Source organism: Mauremys reevesii, linkage group 26, assembly GCF_016161935.1.
Source record: "Mauremys reevesii isolate NIE-2019 linkage group 26, ASM1616193v1, whole genome shotgun sequence".
Classification (NCBI taxonomy): domain Eukaryota; kingdom Metazoa; phylum Chordata; order Testudines; family Geoemydidae; genus Mauremys; species Mauremys reevesii.
The window spans coordinates 2,735,627-2,756,534 of NC_052648.1; the positions used below are offsets into that span (position 1 = coordinate 2,735,627).

The 20,908-nt window shown below is 42.5% G+C and overlaps 1 protein-coding gene and 1 long non-coding RNA gene across 4 annotated transcripts in view; one reads left to right on the forward strand and one right to left on the reverse strand.

Moving 5' to 3' along the window:
- Positions 1–10,110, reverse strand: part of LOC120391637 — a 14,052-nt gene extending 3,942 nt beyond the window's left edge. The window contains exon 1 of one of the 2 annotated variants that reach the window (XR_005591421.1): positions 9,975–10,110. This is a non-coding gene — a long non-coding RNA (uncharacterized LOC120391637). Of the gene's footprint in view, positions 1–9,842 lie in introns of both variants that reach the window. The other variant, XR_005591420.1, reaches the window with a different exon arrangement.
- Positions 10,111–10,292: 182 nt separating this feature from the next.
- GATAD2A (GATA zinc finger domain containing 2A) overlaps positions 10,293–20,908 on the forward strand; it is a 113,814-nt gene continuing 103,198 nt past the window's right edge. For both annotated transcript variants that reach the window (XM_039515515.1, XM_039515520.1), the window contains exon 1: positions 10,293–10,394. The gene's annotated coding sequence lies outside the window, so the exon portion shown is untranslated. The remainder of the gene's footprint in view (positions 10,395–20,908) is intronic.

Consider the following 20,908-nt stretch of genomic DNA (forward strand, 5'->3'; position numbering starts at 1 on the left):
TGCTGTGGTATGGACATCTGCCACTAGGAAGGGTACTGGCACAATAGACTTTTCACACTGGCAGTCAAGCAGCTGTCACTGCAGTCACTTTGTCTGGATTTCAGCCAGTGATGTTCAGGTGAATGGTGCCATATTCCATGTGCCATCCAGACCCCTGTCTTAGGACATCCCTTCTTTACTCTGGGGCATGAAGCAATTGGTCTTTCTCATACATTTATGGCCAGATTTCCAAAAGTGCTGAACAGACACCACCTCCCATTGAAATACTTATGGAAAGTGGCCATATTCTCAGTGGTGGTCAGCGCCTCACCCCACCCTCATGGTTCTCAACTTCTGGTTGCTGACTTGTCTTAAAAATATGCCCCCAGTTCTGGGTGCTGGTCAGTTGAAAATCCTATGAAAGAATCTTGGTTTAGAAGTGTTTATACTTTGCATTTGGATGTGTGTTAAAGAATGGAGCCTTTACAAAATGGGGTGTGTGTCTCTCTCTCTCTGTCTTGGTTTCTCACTGATAGGGAACGTTCTTGTTCTGTAATGTAATATTCAAATTAATACAAATATTTTTCAATAATTCCCTTCAAAGATTGGTCTATTCAGATGATCCAAGCACTGTTCCTTTGCCTGCCTTCTAGGCTCTTGTCATCCACCCTAAGCTCTTTATTCACCTGTCATGTTCCCATGCAACTGAAAGAAATCCATTATAAATGTTAGTCAAATGCCTCTTCTGTGAAGCAGTGTGGAGGGGAGGAAACAAAACCATTAGGGATGGTTCACATGAAGGGTCTCCAGACAAGCCAGGCATGTTCACTTGAGTCTACACAGGTACGTTGCCTCCTGTGGCATTACTGCCTTCAGGCTTTCAGGGGAAGCTATTGTGCCCCAAGGTCTTGAAAGTGGTTTTCAAGGCTAAGGGTTATAAAGAGGCCGTGTATTATCCTCTGTGCAGCTCTTCAGTTTGCAGAGATGATTTTCTAGCTTCTTGGCAATACCTTGGCAAATATGGATTGCTTTGTTCTATCTGTTGAAATTATAGAAACTTGTTGTAAAGTGATAGAAAATAACAATGGGAATTCCACCTGTTACCTGACTAGCCAACACTTGCTTCTGCATAGGAGGGTGGTGCTGCATTTCCAGTCTTCTCTGGACAGAATGGCATGCTTGTTCATATCTGTTGACAACTGACGTATCACCCACCATAGGTCCCTCTACTTTAATTCAAACTCCCTTCCCTTTCTCTTGCCTTCTTCCCATGTGCAGAATTTTGCAAACTGTGTAAATTTGAATTAACCTGGTAATTTTGTATATCTGAAACTCAATGTACATTTGCTACAATGTACAATGCTTTTTGACTACACTTGTGTATTAAATTATTTAATAGTTATATTTGCTTTTCAATACATTTTGTATGTAGCGTAGATTAAAATAAGGGTCTCAACTTAAGTTCTTCCTGATTTTAAAATGCATAGTACCTTTGGTCATCTGTATGTGAAGATCAACAGAAAACTAGAAATTTACATTTTAGAAATATTTTTTGGTTAAATGCTTGATCCGACTTTAAATTGTTTTGATCAACACTACATATTTCTAGTCTTCAAACTCCTGTCCCTGAATTCTCTTTATATGAAACATACACAGTCGTTTTTATGAATTTCTTAAAAAAAAACTGTACAGTTTCTTTAGCATTTTTAAATGAGTAGTAAAACTTATACAGAAACATTTAATCATTATCATGTAGATAGTGTAAAAACTTCAATATGTATAGATAATGCAATCTGAAACAGTGTTTGCCTATTATATTTTCATTTCCTGCAGTACAGATTTCATAGAGGTTTCAGCTAATAAATTTCATACTTGGGAAAGATCATTTAAATTAACTCACAGTTTCTTGAAAAAGTATATGGGAACTTTATTCCCCCGGTGTGCGCATGCAGAAATACCTGATGTTACAACAGTGTTAGAGCCTTGAGTTGTTATGCTACCGATAGACATATGCAGTTCAGAACTCTGTTGTTTTGCCTCTTTGATTTCAGTTTTTCAATTTACCCAGAGGATGGATAGTTAATTTCTTTTATGACAGAAATTCTAATTAGTATACCATCTTGCTTTAATGTACAGGGGTGCTGACAAACTACATACCACACTAAATGAACCTGATTAGCAGTTATAATATATGGCATTCATGCCACAACTGTGGAAGCTCTTTTGTGCCAGAGGGGTGGAGCAGGGAGCCAATCAGTATTTCAGCCTGTACAGAAAAACCTTTGGTGAAAACAACAAAGTGAAGTATTACTTGTCTGTACTGTTCTGCTGTCTGTCTGAGCAAGTGTCTCGAATTATTTGCTGCAGTGAAATGTTAATGATTGGGTCTGTACAATGTATTGTTTGTGTTTGTAGTTCTCCCTAAATACCAGGACTACTACTTCCGTCTAACACTGTAAATACAGTAACTGATGTAAGGAGACGTAACTGTAGGCGATAGTTTGTTGCATTTGGTTCCTCTCGTTTTCTATATTAGAAGAATTTTTAATAAAGTTTAATCTGACCTCTAATTTTAGTAACTTGTAAAATACTAATTCCATTAGTTGTAGGTAACTATGACTACTAAGGCCTCTTATATGGAGGTGGTGACTCAACCCATCCTCCGTATCTGCTGTTGAAAGTTGGTTATGGTGCTGCTGCTTTGGGACAAAACACTGTTCAGAGAGAACCATGCCCCAGCAGGACCCCAGCCCGGTACATGCAAAGAGGTATGTGGCAGCATGCAGGGAGCAGGACCAGAACAGCCCCATGCATGGAGGTGGAGTGCTGCTCAATGTGATGCTGCCCCTCATTTTGCTGCTGTTGAGGGCTTCTGTCTCAGGGTTTCGTGACACAATGCTAAAAATGCCTGAGCCTGGTCTATGCTGGCATTTACACAATAGCACTGGTGCAGCTGCTCAAAATCGGGTACAAAACTTTATTATGAATGCAACTCTAGGGCCTGTTAACATGGGTGATGCCTAAGCTAACAAGGTTCTCCTAACATGGTTATGCTTTCCTTGATTGTATAATACGGTTTCAGTGTGTGTTGTAGTCAAGGTGGATGGCCCAGTGTGTTTTTGGGCTGTCTCTCCACTCATCTGAAGCAAGGAGACTAAAGGGGAATCCAGGGAAGATGGATGAGAACACAACCTGTGCCCCTGAGTCCATCACAATCACTCCCAGACCTGTTATCACTACAGATTTGCTCAGGATCATACCTGGCAGTATCATTAGTGTCCAGGTGGATGAGCTGCAAGGAGTAGTTATCAGTAGTTAGGTACTTGCCTAACAAACATCCCACTTTACATGCAGGCAAATTCTATTTGTGTTACTGCAGCCTGCACAGAGGTGTGTCGTGCTGTTATAACTTTTAACAGGGCAGCCAGGCACTCTCTTCAATTGCTGTGGGTCATTTCTTTTGTTAGGAGTAGGCAGCTTACCTTCCCATATTAGCTTTTTACACTTAACTTTTGACATGCAGGATGTCTAGTTATTAAAGTAAAATGGACCAAACAGTCTTAAACAGAGCTGAATGAGAGCTCTATTAGAGCACATGCCTTCATCTAGGCTCCAGAGGTCACAGCCTATTACAGTGTTAGACTGAGCAAAGTTCTGATAAAGCAGGGTAGCAAAAGACTCTCTACACCTTTCTTTAAATAAACTGCACTCGGTGGTGTGATTATTCTTGTGCCAACACAAATGAAATAGCACAAGTTGGAGAACCCAATAAATGTGTGATAAAGTATAACTTTAGAAGGATCTGTTATCCTCAGTAGTTAACTATAAGGTTCTGAATAGCCTGAGGTGAAGCTAAAGGCTCTTAAGCCTGTAAGAAAACAGTCATTAACTAGAGTAACAACTAGTTGTAAGTGGATTTGAGAACTACAGTTGAGCTCTTGAAAATGAAAAACCTGCTGTAAAGCTGTATTAGGAAAAATTGCCCATTTTCAAGGTAGCTTTAGAAAAAGACCTGTGTTGTAGAGAGGTCAATATCGGTTATTAAACTTCATATAGAATGGGGTACAGGTAAAGGAAGATGAGTAAATAGTTTTCCTGATCACAGGTAGAATCTGTTCAAAGAGACTATTTGGTGATGTAGATGCTCTGCCGGCTAGGACACTGGACTAGAAGCCCTGGGGTCTATTACTAGCTCTTCTGACTTCTTTTGTGACCTTGGGTAAGTCACTTCACCTTCCTGCTTCAGTAAAATGGGGAAAATACTTACCTGTCTCTGTTAAACATTGAGCTCTATGGATGAAAAGCACTAGATAAGAGCTTGGTATTAATTGTTCCTCTTTCTTTGAAACAAGCACTGGAATTATCTGATCTAAAGATGCATCTAATCCCAGAAAGAACTGTTAGTGTGTGTAAATTAGCTGGTGAAAGACTAGTTTCAATGTGTAAAAATAAAATCCTCTTTTAAAACAAAAGCCAGTTCCTATCATTTCCCTTGTAACTGAAGAAAATAAAATAGTGATTATAAACTTGCCCTACACCATGCTGCATTAACAAGCTCATAAGCAGGATGTCTAAAGATAGGAGCTCCTGAAATTTGTGTGTGGGCCATTCGGGGGCACATTGAAACACTTTCTAAATGCTCTTCCATGTAAGTAATTTAGTTGCCACAGGGTCCTTACCCTTAGGGTCACAGAATGGAAGGAGGGTAGTACATGAAAATATGGGAACAGAGGACTTGCCCAGATAGCATCTGACCAACAGTGTCCTTGTCCTGTGTCTGCTGGGGGCCATGCCAGATGCTTGAGAAGAAGGTGGAAGAAACCCTACAGAAGGCAGTGATGCGGTAACACCTCTTCTCCTTTTGTCCCCCACCCCAAGAAAGTTTCCTTTTAACCTCCCTTAATTTACAGGTTGGCTCATGGCCTGGAGCACCAAGGGTTAATATCCCTTTCAAAGCTCTTGGAGAGAAGATTGTCTCATGGCCCATCTGGTAAGAGGTGTGGTCCATGGTATGAAAATGTTTAAAAACCCCTGACCTAGATACAAGGAGGAAGTGGGGGGTGAGTCACTGTGTAATACTGACAGTTGCAGTCTGATCTATCGCAAATAATCGTGCTTCATCTTGCAGTCCACCCACAGCCAGCAGGTGTTGCTGTGGGCTTTAGATTCAGAAGAATTAATACATCTTTCAGGTTTACAACAGTGCCAGCCTTGCCAGTGTATGATTACCAGCTTTAATTGCTTCCCGAGCACCAAAGTAACTAAAGAGTGTGCTTCTGCACTTATAAACAGACCCTTGAATGCTATAGAGCTCTATCAAGCTATTAGTGGAGGCCTATGATGTATCAGGAGGAACCAGAGCACTGAAGAGTGGTATGTACCACTCAGCATAAACCTCAAGTACACGTACAATGGCGATGCATGGAAGGAATAATGATGTCTCAGTACACTAAAGTCACTTGCATTTTAAAACTTTAATTTTATTTTTCTTCTATTGCCACCCAAGGAAAGTTTGTAAGTGACATTTTCTATACACACAAGACTGATCATGGATAATTTCTAAGCACTGTTATGGAAGGTGCTAAATAAATTTACAAGGGAAAAGAGTAGAGTTGTCCTCCATGTGTGGGACTGCAATATATACTTCTAAGTGGATGTATTTTGCTCTTGGCAAATAAGGCCATTTCTAAATGAGGTGTTCTCTCTCATCTGCAAATTATTTAAACTATAATTTATGGTTCGTTTGGTGCCTTTTTGCTTTGGATATTTACTGCTGAAGGTTAGTAATGATACCTTGCTCTTACTGCTTTTCATCAATAGATCTCAAAGCACTTTACAGAGGAGGTAAGTCATTTTCTCCATTTTACAGATGAAGAAACTGAGGCACAGAGAGGTGAAGTGACTTGCATAAGATTACCAAGCAGGAGAGCTAGGAATAGAAGGTATCTTGACTCCCAGTCCAGTGCTCTAGCCACTTGGCCCCACTTCCTCTATAGCAATGGCTCTCAACCTTTCTAGACTACTTCATCCATTTCAGGAGTCTGATTTGTCTTGCATACCCCCAACTTTCACCTCACTTACAAACTACTTGCTTACAAAGTCAGACATCGAAATACAAAAGTGTCACAGCACACTATTACTGAAAAATTGCTTTTCTCATTTTTACCATATCATTATAAAATAAATTGGAATAAAAATATTGTACTTACATTTCATGTATAATATAGATAGCAGTATAAATAATTGTCTGACATTTTAGTTTGTACCAACTTCTCTAGAGCTTTTTATGTAGCCTGTTGTAAAACTAGGCAAATATTTAGATAAGTTGATTTATCCACCGGAAGACCTCTGTGTTCCCCCAGGGAGTACATGTACCCCTAGTTGAGAACTATGGTTCTACAGAACCTTTTTGTCAGGGTGGAGATTACTCTGTACTTTAAGGATCACAAAGTGCAGCTGTTTCTGAAGGAGATAATGTACTATATCATTTTCCAGATGTGTAAACTGAGTCACATTCAGAGAGAGGTTGAGATTTGCCCTAAGTCACAATGCAAATCAATAGTAGAGATGAGAAATGAACTCAAGAATCCAGATATCCTCCCCCATTTTCACTACTAGATACGCTTTCTGTGAGGCTCTGTTCTCTGTAGCATGTTTAGATGCTTGCTCAAGTTCATATTTCTCTAAATGAAAAGGATTGTTCAGGCAGTTTACCTGAATCATAGAAATACAGAATGCTTCCCCATCGTTGTTAAGGGGCACACTTTAATGTGAAGAGTTGTAGCCTCTACCCATGTGCCCAAGAAAGGAAATTCCCTGAAGGAGTTTGCTCATTTTCCCTGTTCTTTCCCTTTTGTGTGATGGGGACTGCATTCACTTTGTCATGACTTTTTTTAATCAGAATACAATTATCAAATAGGGCCCTTTTGAAGTGGAGGAGGCTGCTTCTGACCATTCTCATTTTTGGGGTAATGATGAAGAGTCTAGATCCTTCCAGAGACCATTAGCACTAGGCAGATGTCTGTCACTCCTAACAGGTTCCCCATTTCTACAGAGGCCATTGCTTGTCCTAACAACTGGATGTGGAGCTGCCCTTTCACCCTCACGGCCGCTTCACTTTTTTTTTTTGTCCCAGGGCTATTATAATTATTAATAAAAGATCTCCAAAGCGATGGACAGAAAATCAAAGAAATGATGCCAAAGCCTTAGGAAAGGAAGATATCAGTTGTAAATAAGTCTAGATCTCTGTGTCCTAAAGCAATGTGGAAATTCCAGGGAAATGATATTTTTGGTTATCCTCTTCTGCTTGTGTGCATCCCATGGTGCAAGGTGAAAGATACTCTCACTCCTTTTGACCCAAACGGTTAACCAAAAAATCAGGGTCTTCCACGTTGTTCCACTCATGAGGAGAAATTGGTTATGGAGTCAGGTATTTGTCTGATGCAGTCCTTTTTATTTACAAAGAATGTACAAAGTCCTGTCTCCCTGAACACAGCAGGAAGCAAATGAGAGAGAGTCTTTACTCACAACTCCAAGCCTCTTTTCCAGTGGGCACTTAGGCCCAGATCCACAAGGGCATTAAGGCTCCTAACTTTCACAATGGAAGTTAGGAGCCTAAGTAAATACACAAACCCGCTCCCTCATTTAGCCTGTCTGGAAAGGAACAACAACAACAACAAAAAACTTGTCAGGGACAGTACTTGGTCCTGCTAGTGAAGGTAGGGGCCTGGACTCTATGACCTTTCAAAGCCTCTTCCAGTTCTACGAGATGGGTATATCTCCATATATATGAGAGAGAGATTGATATTCACAAAAGCTGCAAGTAGAATGTCCTTTCTTTGAGTTTTTCACTCTAGAGAATAAGAGCACTATAGACATCTTTGCAATGCTTCTCTCTTCCTTAGATAGGTATAACATGGAGGCCTTTTTGAGTACAGTGCTATTTGTTGGTTCTAGGGGATCAAGAGCCTAAGGACAAACTGAACACGATTTCCATTGCTGGTGCACAACCGGCCCAATATAAACTCAGCAACTGGCGTGCTTGCTAACTGCTGTCAATTTTTTTGTAGGAATCATGGCAAAGGAGTTGTATGAAGGGATCTGAAGGATAACAGCAGTTTTCCAGATATTTGCAGAGAGCTTCTCCTAAGAGTGAGGGACAGCATAAGAGAAAACACAAAGGTGCTTGTTTGAAAATCGAACAAATGGGCAAAGGTGGCTGGGATCATGGGCTGATTGGAGGTGAGTATCAACCTCTCAGTAGTGAATGAGACACAATAGGTTGGGTAGGGATAGGGCATGAAGAGCCTTGAAAGTGAATACAAGCAGCTTACATCTGATATGATAGAGAAGGGAGAAGCCAGTGGAGAGATGTAAAGAGAGGAGTGACATGGTCAAAGTTACAGACTATGAAAATGATCTTTGCAGCAACATTCTGAATGGATATGAGCAGGCCAAGATTTCTCTAGCCCTGACAAATGCAAAGCATCTCCTTTACCCAGCCCGTCAGAACTCATTTTTCAGCTTAACAGTGCTGTCTGTTCCACTACATAGGTTCTTATACTGCCCTCAACTCTGTAGTATCTGAATGCCTTCCAGTAACACACCAAGCAACATGACTAATATCTGGCACATGGTTTGTTCCCCATGGAGAGAGGATAAGAGAACAATTGTGTTCAGTAAAGTGTTTTGTTTTGGGAAGGTTTGTGGTTTTTTCCCTGTATGTGCTACTCTTTGTTTATGTTGGGGAAGACAAAAGAAACATGCCTTGCAGTTGGAGCAGAAGCTGGTGAGTTTTATGATGGTCTTTAGACCAAGCCTCTGTGTAAATGGTTGGATAGCATGATTGTTGTGTGGTAGTAACACCAAAGGAATGCCCAACTACACTTACTGACACTCAGCACTGTGGCTAAGGAAGGCATACTAACAGTCACTGGGGACTTGAAGAAATGGTAACTTAAACAAGGTGGAGTCTTTATATAAAAATTGCTAGAAACCCTGCACAGTGGTGGCCAAGAGTCCAAATTCTGATCGAGTTCTATTTGCACATAATCTCACCCTCTTAGAAACTGAGGCCCAGAAAGAGAAAGTGATTTGACTCAGGTCACACAGCCAAGTATGGACCAGAATCCAAATCTCCAGACTCCCAGCCCCATATCCCTTGCACTAGAGTACAGTGCTTCCTCTTGAAACGAGTTTGAGGTGCATCCATTCAATCACTGGAAATGAGACAAACCAGACTGTAGGGACCCATCGGCTCAATGTGTGCCTCCACAGTGTCCTCCCTGCTCTGCAATCACTGCCCACCTGCCCCAGCACCCCCATCCTGTCCCCCAGCCCTGCCCAGCCACCCCACCCAATACCTTCACCTCCACCCACCCTGCTCCCCATCGCCACCCAACACCCTCATGTGCCCAATCCTCCTTGCCCTGCCCCTCACACTGGCCTGCCACCCCACCCCCATACACCACGTCCTCCCTGCCCTTATATGGCCAGTCACCCCACCCCCATATGGCTCATCCTCCCCCGCTCCACCCTGCCCCCCACACACCTCGTCCTCCCCACCCCCACTGACTCCCGCCCCAACCTCATCCTCCACACCGACCCCCACCCAACACCCCCATGTGTCCCATCCCCCACATGCAACCCATCCTCTTCCCCCCCCGCTGCCTCAACACACCCCTTCCTCCATCACCGCCAGCCATCCTCCACTGCCCAACCCCCCCCATCACCGCCCACCTACCCTGCCCCCAACATCTGGTGCCTTGTCCTCCCTCCCGCCCCAACAGCCCCATTCTCCACACCGGCCCCCGTCACTGTCCCGCTGCCGCCGCCGCTAACCCCTGCCATCGGGCTCCACACACCATGGGCACGCCGCCTACAGGGATTAAACAGCGCCAGTCCCTCCCTTTTTAAAACGAAGCCCCCCTTCTTTTGAGCCGCTATCCGCTTCCGGGTTTGTTCATTGGCTGATTTGGCTGTCGATCACCGCCTACCGAGAGGCCGGCCTTTTTCCCCCAGCTTTACACGCCCCCCATCCCTAGCTGGTTGGTTGGCGGGGTTATAATCCTGCTTCCTTATTGGCTGTCGTAGCTGTCAATTTCTCCAGAGAGAGGCGGAGGGGCAGTCTGTAAAATCTGCCTAGCAACTGGTGCGGGCGGGAAAAAGCGTCCGGAGGAGGTGACGGTTGGTGGCGCGCGCGCCACCCTAGGAGTCCCGCGCCGCCGGTGGCGCGCGGCGCGGGGGGAGGGAACCCGGCGCGAGGCGGGTCTCCCTGCGCGCGCAGCCCCCTCCTCCTCCTCCTCCCTCCTCCTGTCAGTGGCCACCTGAGGGAGCCGCCTCCCCTCCCCCCACGGCCCCAGTCCGGCCCGGGCCCCGCTGAGGAGGAGGAGGCGGCTCTGAGGGGGCTGAGGAGAGTGAGTGACATCCCCAGCCCCAGCAACCTGTGGGGCCCGGGGCGAGGGCGCGACGGGAACGGGGGGCCGGGCTGAGGAAAAGGGAGGCACCAGGGCTGAGGAAAGGGGAGCGTTGGAAGGGAGGGGCGGGTGGCGGTCTGGGGAAAGCGGATACCGGGGGGCAGCGATGAGGGAGGGGAGCACCAGGATGTGGGGACAGGCCTGAGGAAGGGGGGAGGAAAGGGGGGCGCTGAGGCTGAGGAGAGCGGGGGGTTAAAGCCAAGAGCGGGGGGCCAGCAAGGCCTGAGGAAAGGGACGGGGCGGGGGACAGGCCTGAGGAAGTGCTGTGCTAAGGGAACCAGGAAGAGAAGAGGAGAGGAGAGGGGGAGGGGGAGGTAAGGGCACTAAGGAGGCCGAGTGCTGGGGGTGGGGTCGGTTCTGAGGGAGCCACGGCCCCGGGAGTGGGGGCTGGGAGAAGGGTGGAGGGAATTCTGGGAACATTGGCCTAAGGAAGCACTAGAACTGGGCAGAGAGGCGTTTAAAGGGAGAACAGAGCTCCGGAAGTACCAGGGACATGGGCAAAGCTGGGGGTGGTGGTGGCAGGGAGGAGGTAAGGGTGCGTCCTGGGAGTTGCCTGCGGGACACAGCCAGCAGAGGCAAAGACAGATCATTGGTGCCAGAGACATGGTCAGGGGCAGTATATGTGCTAAAGATGGGCATCATGCGAAGAACTTTGGGGACAAGGCTGTGATTTGGGAGAGGGTTGCAGTCAGCAGCAAAGTGAGATTGGGTAGGAGGACATGCCAGAGGGAAGATTTATGATAGGGGAGAGAAGGGTGGATGCTGAAAATGGAGGGCACTTTTCAGGGTAATGAACATACAAGAGACTGGCACAGGCTTCTGTGGTATGCTCTTTAGCGTGTGCCATAAGGGGAAGTGCGGTTTGGGGAAAGTGGCATGGTATGGACAGACAAACTTTTGCATGGGTCATGCTAAAGAAGGGTGAATGCAGGCAATATGAAGCCACTTGAAGAAAGTACCTGCAAAATACTGGTTGCGTGTTGAGTGCCAGATGGGATGAGTTCGTGATGGGGTTTAAGATTGATGTGATTTTGTGAGGCTGTTGCCAAAGATGGGTAATTGCACTTAACCTGTGTTTCACTAGATGGATACTTAATTTCCCCCCTCTAATCTGACAGCATCTCTCTTATTCCTTTGCCACTATCAGTCTTAATTTTTCTACTTTCTGCTATGTGTATCTCTGTAATACCTTTGGGGGCAATACAATATGTACATAAGACAAATTCTATACAAAATAAAGTTGTATTGTGTCTGTGGTCTACCACCTTTTCACCCCTCAGCCATGGTAGGAGAATGTTTATAGGTTGCCTTTTAAAAAACAAAACAAAAAAACTATTAATTTTCTGTCTTGGATTTTCCCCTCTATTCCCTGGTTTTGTAGCAGAACAACATTTCTCCCCAGAATAGTGTAGGGTAAAACTAGTGAGGACAAAATGGAGCTTATTTGGGTGCCAACTCAGAAAGGGGTGGAAAGGTTGTGCTCAGGTGATAGTTTTCAGTTTAACCCAGCACTGCTGTCAACTCAGCATTTTGTTTGTCACTTTATAACAAATGACTTTTGGTCTGTATATGCAGTCTCTGTACTTACATACATACACATCTTTTTCTATTCTACATATTGTAACAGGTGCCATAGTTAAAATAACACTCAGCTTGAATATTTGAAAATGACTAGTCCTGTTTTGTGAGTGAGCATTAACTGCATAGCTTGAATTAAAAAAAAAATCCTTTTAAGAGAAAAAAGTATAACTGTTTTTCTACTCCAGTAATATTTATTGAAGTTTCTTCAGCTTATATAGTTAGAAAAGGAGATACTGATTATATAAAAAATTAATCACCTGTATTGTGTAATTTTAGTGTCATTTGCAACAGTAGAGGCAACAGTTTCCTAAAAATGTCACTTTTTCCAATTGGACAGTGTCACCTTTTAAAGTTTAGGTTCAATTTCCATTCTAACCTCTCTTCTCATACCATGATGAATTTTTGGAGAGGTTTGAGACAATCTCATGGCATGCAGGTGTGAAAAATAACACACAAGTTCCAAATAGTAACCACTTAATCTACCTTATACTGTAATAGACTTATTTAACTTCTGCCACTTTCAGATGGCATTTTGTTCTGCCTCTGAAACCGAAACTTGTTTTAAACCAACCAAGTAATTCATACATATTTGTATATATGTATTTCCCCTATTTCTGAAAAACCACTTGAAAGATGTGAATTAGCTTTTATCTAGTAGTGTCCAATTCCTGACACTATAAAGCCTCAACCTCTTAAGCTACATTTTAAACCTTTTAGCCTCTTTATTGCAGCAAAAATAAAAGAGCAGTGCTAGATTTGGGAATAACCTGGAATCTTTTGCTCCTCTTTCAGTAGAGTTCAAGTGCATTGGACTGAAGTGTTTTTTTCTCCTATATGGATGGCTTTCCACTCTAGTGCCTTCTTGTGCTTGAATTTAGGGAGTCAGTTAAGTCTTCTTTCCCAAGGCAGGTAGGAAATTAAAAAAAGTAAGAGTGGGGGCATGTTAAATGGACCTTGGGTCTAATTTTGATCAATCTTAAAGGTGCAATGGGATTTTGATAATACTAAAAATGTTGTTTAGTGGCAGGACCATGCAGTGGAATCAGAATTCAGGTTTCTTGCTCACTAGATCAACATGGACTAGCATTGCTAATCCTACCTAAAGAGAAGTAACTTGCAGCTCTTGATTGATTCATCTCTGCCTCAAACTTTGAGAAGTATTGATGGACTTCACAACCAACACTACTTAGTGTCTCCACAGGGCATTGTGGGCTAGAATGGGGAAGAAAGAAAAAAAAAAAAAATGAAGGAAGGAATCCCTCAGGAAAAAAACCTCAAAAACAAATGTACTTGGGCCTGGCCAGGGGTTGGGGGGGCGGGGAGGGCAGTGTGTGTGCTCTCCATTGCCTTATAGGATACCAGGATTCAATCTTTTTTTCTCCTAAATAAGAGTGAAATGGAGGGATTTTTTTTTTTTTTTTTTTTTTTTTTTTTTTACTGTTGACCTCTCGCTCACATTTTTGACCTGGTCAAGGCTGAGATGAGAGACCCTCGGTACACTAAAAAGCTAAATGGATGTGGCATCCATGGTGCAGTGGTGAGGGTGATGCTTTCTAAGAATAATATCCCTTTACAGGCCCATTTTGCACTCCTCCTCTCTCCCACTGACGAAGGCTGGATGTACTTTTCTGCAAAGCCCACCAACACTGTTCCAAGCCACTGCAAGAGGGATGAGGGCAGTAGAGAATCATAGCCGCAGGTATCTGCTAATGCAAGTGGGGACTAATTGTACAAGAGTAGCTGGAGGTGTCCTTCCTCAAAGGCTCCTTAAACCCACAGAAGTCCCAGTGTTGGGACCAAAGCTTACCTGCTTGCATTGTTGTGCATATTGTTGCCATTAGCTTACCCTCAGAATAAGGAAACTAATGTTTTGCGTTGGCCCCTGCTAAGTCCCAGAGCCACATCAACACAATTGGACAACCCAACTTGATTAAAAGGATGGTTAGCATGACTTGGGGTTGTGTTGGAGTTGGAGGAGCACTTTCCCCCATATCCACTTTTACATTTACTTTAACTGAAGACTTCATACTTTTCACTTCTTGAATTGTAGTTTTTAGTAAGACAGGTTTCTAGATTAGGGAAAGTAAGCAAATTAAGATAAGTTGTGAAACATGCTTACAGTGAACACTCCCCCAGAAATAGAACAGAGCACATATGGAACCAGAACTTCAATTTGTCTGCCTTTATTACAGTTTCATTTTAAAACATTAGCTACATAAGTCAGCCATGGCATCAATTCATCCTTTAGAAATCTGTTGTTTAAGGCTGATTCAGATAATTGCTGCAAGAGCAGGGGGGCACATGAGTAATTGGGGTGGTGGAGTGCCCTGCTAGTGACAGGTTGAAATGCTAGTATGGGGTCTACTGCATTTGCTTCTTTGCTGCATATAGAATCAGTGGCTTTGTGCTAACAGCTGTTTGATAGCAACTTGAACCTACTAGATCAGGATGTCTCCACCTTTATTATTATTCTTGCTGGGGCATGTCACAGGATTTTCTTTAGTTAACAGTAACCTCTATCTTTTATTCCACTAGTTCTTGATACTTTTCCTGTTTTCCCCATTTTTCATGAAACTGAACCTCACTCTCCTAGATGACAAAGCATAAAAGTTTGAAGTAGGTGGTGGGGTAGTCACACAATCTTGGGCCTTCTGTCTCTCCCCCCTTCTCCCAACACGTAACTTCAAAAGGCCCACATTTCTTGAACCTGTCATGCTGCTGGCACTATCATATAACAGAGTTGGCACTTATCAGTTATGATGCCAATACAAAGTTGAGTGAGTCTTTATCTAACAAGAAGTGTCAATTTTTAAAGATTTCTTGGACAGATAAAAGGGCTATGGAGACCTAGCAATAATTTACATGTGTATATTTACTGATAAGTTATTGCTCGTGTATATAAATAAGCAACTCTAACGACCATCTAAGTCCAAGTGTAATCACTTCAATTCGTATTCATGGACTATCCAACAATTGATTTTATATAACCGAAATAGCTGGGGAAGTGAGAAATTTCCTTCCTTCTGGATACAATGCCAAGGATGTTAAATCTCTAGAGACCCAGATAAGAGCTCTGCTGTCCTTTTTTGGAATTATTAAACAAGTATAGAATTTATCCATTCAGGAGAACACTGGAACCATAGAATTTGATTGTCTTGTAACATCTTCCTCTTGCACGATTTATGCCCTTTACAGATTCAGGATAAGGCCTGTCTGGTAAGTGCTTCCCTCCTATCCAAGAAAAAAACCAAGGGTACTGGAGGATTTGATGATGCAGTACATGGCAGTCTTCTCTCACAGCCAACACCTCACCATCGTATTAGGTATAGTTTATTATTGGAGGTATCCTCTTTGGGCTGTGATGTAAATTAGAGATTCTGATCACATATGTGCAAATTCCCTGACACTTTTTATTGCAGCAGTAGGGGTGTTTGGCTTTGGTGTCCTGGCCAAGTTTCAACTTGGGTAATTACAATCTGTTTACCAAAGTCCACCTGTAGTTTCAACTGGGTACAGTATTCTTCCTCTCTTCCTGGCCAAAACTTGTATAGAATTGCTGTGCTCTGTTAGACAGTCTGTTCCACCATAAAGCTTTCAGGGGAAATTCTTATGTATATGTTGTTTGTGAAGGGCTTATATAAATGTTGGGAGATCTATGAACGGTCAGACTGTTCTTTTAAGTTAACATTTGACTCTTCTCAGAGTTGCAACTAGTTTTAGTTTGTGCGTATTGATAGCATGAGATACAGACTGTATTTCTAGTTCAGGGGTGCTGTAACCTCTAAGTACTGTAACACCCTTCCTTTGAAATTTGCCTCTTCCCGTCTCTTCCTCCCTCCTATCCCCCAAAAAAGCATGAACGATCGTAACTGGCAATCATATTAAAAATGAATTCAATTTTTGACTTGTCCTGCAAAAGAAAAGCATGTTATGGAACTGACTTGCTCTAGTCTTGTTGGGGACAGAGATGACACTACCATTGAAGACAGTGACTTGCAATTTGGTTATGGAAAAAGCTGTCATGTTCCACAGAGCAATAACTTCAAGTTTGCCTTTTGCTCAAGAGGAATTATGTTGGTAAATCCTATAATAAACTGGAGTATGAACTCTGATAGCTATCCTAGAAGTGCAGTGCTCTTCAATGGACAACATTTTATTGAAATTTGCTCTATGTCTACCCACAGTCTGGCTTAGATCAGTATCATGTACTTATGTTTTCTTGAAACTCAACTTGCATGGACACACAACTGTCCTTGAGAATATGCAATGTCAATTTTATTATGATACACTTTGGACCTTACATATTTATAGAAAGTATTCACTGTGCATTCACAGTAACTTTTCCACATGAAAGGAAGAGTTAACTGGGAAAAGTCAAAGGAGGCAGTGTCTTCATCTTTAAAAATATTGGTTTGTGTTAAACATGCTCTAACTAAACAGCTTATCAGAAGCTCTTTGTCACCTTTCCATCTAAGAAAGGAGTGCATGGCTCGAGAGATGCTGACATGATTGTTTGATTTTGACCAAACAAGTTTTTTAAAAAGTAATTACAAACAAAGGGAGGATTTTTATAATGAAAAGTCCAAAAGTATCTGTAGTGCACTCTCTTACAGTTCCTAACCTAATGCCTTGTTTTCAGTCACAACTTTTTGAAGCTTTCACTTTTGGTCTTGAAAGTGCTTTGTGCTTGGTCTCTAGCTGAAGATGGTGTTAGGGAAATGAGAGTAAAAAAAGGTCCAAACAGAGAGGAGAGCAGAAGGATATTTTTCTTCTCCCACTACTTATTTTTTAAAGAGTTTTATGTCCAGAATAGTTTTGGGGTTGAAGTCAGACAAGGAAATAGTAGTCCCTAAGGAGCAGTGCACAGCTTTATCCTGGATGAAAATGGTTTTGATTTGACATGTCCATTGTTTTGCTAAGCTCTGTTGCTGTGTATTTTAAAGGAGGTTTGATTCTAGATGCATAGAAAAGGTAATTGCATCCAACTCAGTCTCTCAGGTACTCCAAACTGATTAAGAACCTTTTCCTAATGTTCCTAGGAAACAAAGGTTCTAGTAGAAGTAGCTGCAGCAAGTTGACACTGCCAGCTTCTCAACCAAGATGCCCCTTTTAGCCTAGGGGGATGTGCAGATGGCTGAGGGAGCTAGGTGTTTGAGTTGCGTACACTCTCTAACTCTCTGCTCTTTACAATTTGTTATTGAAGCCTGCCCCAATGGAAAAATATACTCCCATTTTACAAGTGGGGAAACTGGTACAGAGAGGTTATGTGACTGACCCAAAACAATATAGGAAGTGAGAGACAGAACCCAGATCTCGTGTCAACGGAACTACACACACTCATTGCTATGACTTTAAATCAAGGTTAAGTGATGCTATCTGTGAGAAGGGATTCTCCCTTAGGAGTATTTTCAGACCCTTATTCTTGGGATGCATTTGCAATGATGATATCTAGTTTAAACCTTCTAAAAAGCAGAGATAGTTGAGGTATTGTACATGCCCCTTCACAACTTTGAGTATTCAACGATAGAAAAGGAACTACATCATAACCCTTCCTCAATTCCCTGTCACTGTCAGAAAGTCCCTCCCTCTTTAGTTGTGCCTTAAAAGGCACTGACAAATGTAGAGTTGTACTAATTAGTTTCTGCATTGTTGCAAGACTTACACACTTGACTTTAGTTCTGTGTCTAGCTTACTGTAAGGTTATCCTTGTATTTTCCATCCTGCTACTTTTATCTGTGTAGTGTGACAAGAATGATCCCAATAGGAAGTCTGGGTGCAAATTGTCCCCATCTTGCTTGACACTTATGCCTGTTACTAACCAATAATTCCACTGCTTACATTAATGTCCTGTTTTATGGTGTATGATTTTTAATCCCTACATCAGAAGACTTTACATGTGCAATTTGAGGAGCCTAGCTACCTGTAGCCAGCAATGTCTTTAGCAAGAGAAGAAAGCTTGATGCCTAGTTCAAAGTCTTGTATTCAAAGAACTCCAGAAGAAAGAAGAAAATTGATTTATACCTAACTGCATTTCTTGGGATTTCTACAGATAGGATACCCATTTTCATCAGATCTAATGTTCTGTATGGCCAGAACTCTTGACAAGTACAGAGTGCTTTCTTTGGACTCTCTATGGCCAAACATGGATAGCTGCTGCCACAGGATCCAAGCTGCCCTTGGATTGAACATAAACCCCTAGAACCTACATCAACACAGTTTGTGGAGTTTAGGAGCAGTTCTTCATTCCACATATACAAGTCCACTTACCTTCCAAACCCCCAAAAGAAACACATCTTGCCCCTCATGCCCCAAACACAGATTCCAAGATATTCAGAAATCAATAGCTTGTGAGATACCAGTCACAAAACAGCAAAGTCCTTCAGGAAATGTGCCTTCCTGCATCCTATATGACAGACTGCCTAGACTTTAACAGAGGCTTTTGCAGGTCTGGTTAAGGATCATGTACTGGCAACAATGCCAGTATGGAATCAATAGCAACTATGTCCTAAAGATTCAGGACACTCACTGGTGACATACTCAGAGCCTGTAAGGGATCACATCTGAACAATTTCAATTTAAAGAGAGAGCTTGAGTCAAAATTTCACAAGTGTATTGAAACAGTACCATCTGTAAAAGCAGCAAAGAGTCCTGTGGCACCTTATAGACTAACAGACGTATCGGAGCATGAGCTTTCATGGGTGAATCAGTACCATCTGATTGACTTTCAAAGCCTCTTTCAAGTCAGGAGCAGATCAGTCCAGTGTCACAGTCATTTGCTAGATCGGTCATAGGTGGGGGAGCACATTAGTCTTGTCAGGAGATGGTCAAGGTTTTAGGCATGGTGTCTACAGTGCAGGGCCAACATTGCTTCTGCATCTTCATGCTGCTGAAAAAGAAGACATTTCAGCAAGGAAAGACACCAACCAGCTCACTCAGTCCCTCAAGGACACTATGGTTATGTCTTACTTCTAGGGATGGAGTAACCCACAAATGGAGCGTCTTCCTCATGAAAGAGGATGCAAAGTAGAATTACTTTTGCTCCAGACCTGGCAAGAACTATGGATTCCTGACAGTATTATGTGCATCTTTTCTCCATTACTTCATATTCAAAGGATCACAAAGAGCAAAAAAGGATAAGGCCCAAGCGATGATTGCAGCTCCAGTTTGGACATATTCATTTGGTTCTCAGAGCACTTGCCTGTAACAGTGGGAGCTCCAATGCCAGCTCTCCCAGATTTCCTGTTGCAGGATCAGGTTCTCTATTTACATCCCAAATCTCTGAACACAGGTGCATAAATGCTGGATTGTTAGTGAATTATGAATTGACAGTTCTCTGAAAAATTAAAATCTTTGAGTACAAAGTGTTCAACAAAGAACAATGCATTCAGGTGGAAATGTTTTATTGGCCTCAAAAGCAGCAGCCTTTGATTACTTGTATTACAGTAGCAATGAGAAGTGCCGTAAAGGATCTGGTCCCCATTGTATACAAACAGTACCAGTCTCTGCCCTGGAGAGCTTACAGTCTAGTTGAGACAAGATGCAACAAGTGAGCAAGACTGGAGAAAGGGGACTGACAAGGATAACAAAAATAGGATCATTGGCTGTTACACAACTTGAAGGTTCAGAGAGATTTAAAAAACAAAATCTCAAATGATCAGCTATCCAACTGATGTATAGCTAAATTGGTTGGCAGATTTCTCATAAGCAATATTAGAGATGGGCCTTTATTCCTTTAAGTGTGGAGTATCCTAGACTGTTCAAATAAAGGTTTTCATTCCAGAGAAGAGACTAATAGGCCTCAGGGTTTCCTCTATGTACATAACAACAGACTACAGATGAGTTACAGTAATAGGTTAGCAGGTGTACGTGACAAGGGCACTTCTGGATATTTAAAGTTTGAGTCTCTTAATTGGTAGGAAATGAAAGACCGATCTCCTTCAACCCTCAATTACTAGTAATCATTAGAGGCATCCAGTCAGTGATTGCGGGTCCTGATTCTCATGACAGTTCATGGTAGATGGAATATGTGGAAAGCCAAACTCCATGTGAACCCTATATAAGGCCTTTCTGCTTTTAATCAGGGTCAAGAGGTAAAAATGCTAACAGGCAATGTAACAGATTGATAAAAAGCAAGGGGGTGCTCCCTTACAGCCATTCTGTCAAACTGATGGCCCTGTGGGACTAACTCATTGGATATATATCTTGCTGCCAAACAAGGTAAGTTGCAGAGCACAAAATTAACACACAGGGAGTGAAGCAGACTGTGGTAGACCTATTTTCAGGAGGTGGAGCTGTCTGTTCACAGATTTTTACAACAAATGTCCTTGATTTTGCTCCGAAGTGGGTGGGGATAGAAAGTCCATTAAAGACTTGATGAACTAGAGCAATGGTTTTCAACCTTTTTTTCATTTGCAGACCCCTAAAAATTTTTTAAATGGAGGTGTGGACCCCTTTGGAAATCTTAAGCATAGTCTGCAGACCCCAGGTTGAAAACCACTGAACTAGAGCAAGGAATCTATTATTTCCTTTTCAACTGATAACATTGCTGGTTAAGAGAAGAGACAGGACTGGGCCCAGTTCACTCTGATTGCTCCTTCTTGGGAAATGCAATATTCATTTGTCTCCTAGTTTTTTCACAGGAGCCTCCACTTACTAGTATTAACAGATCTTCTGTCCCAGGAAGACAGCCTCATCTTTCATCCTAGTTTAGACTCATTTCACCTCACTGCTTGGATCATGGAAAGTCCACTGTTTCTGATCTATGACATTCTCAAGACTATAAAGTATCTTGCTGCAGTCCAGAATACATTTCACATTATTCCCAGAAGTGAAGGTTTTCCATTTGGGCAACAGATAACCTCTATGCTCTGTGA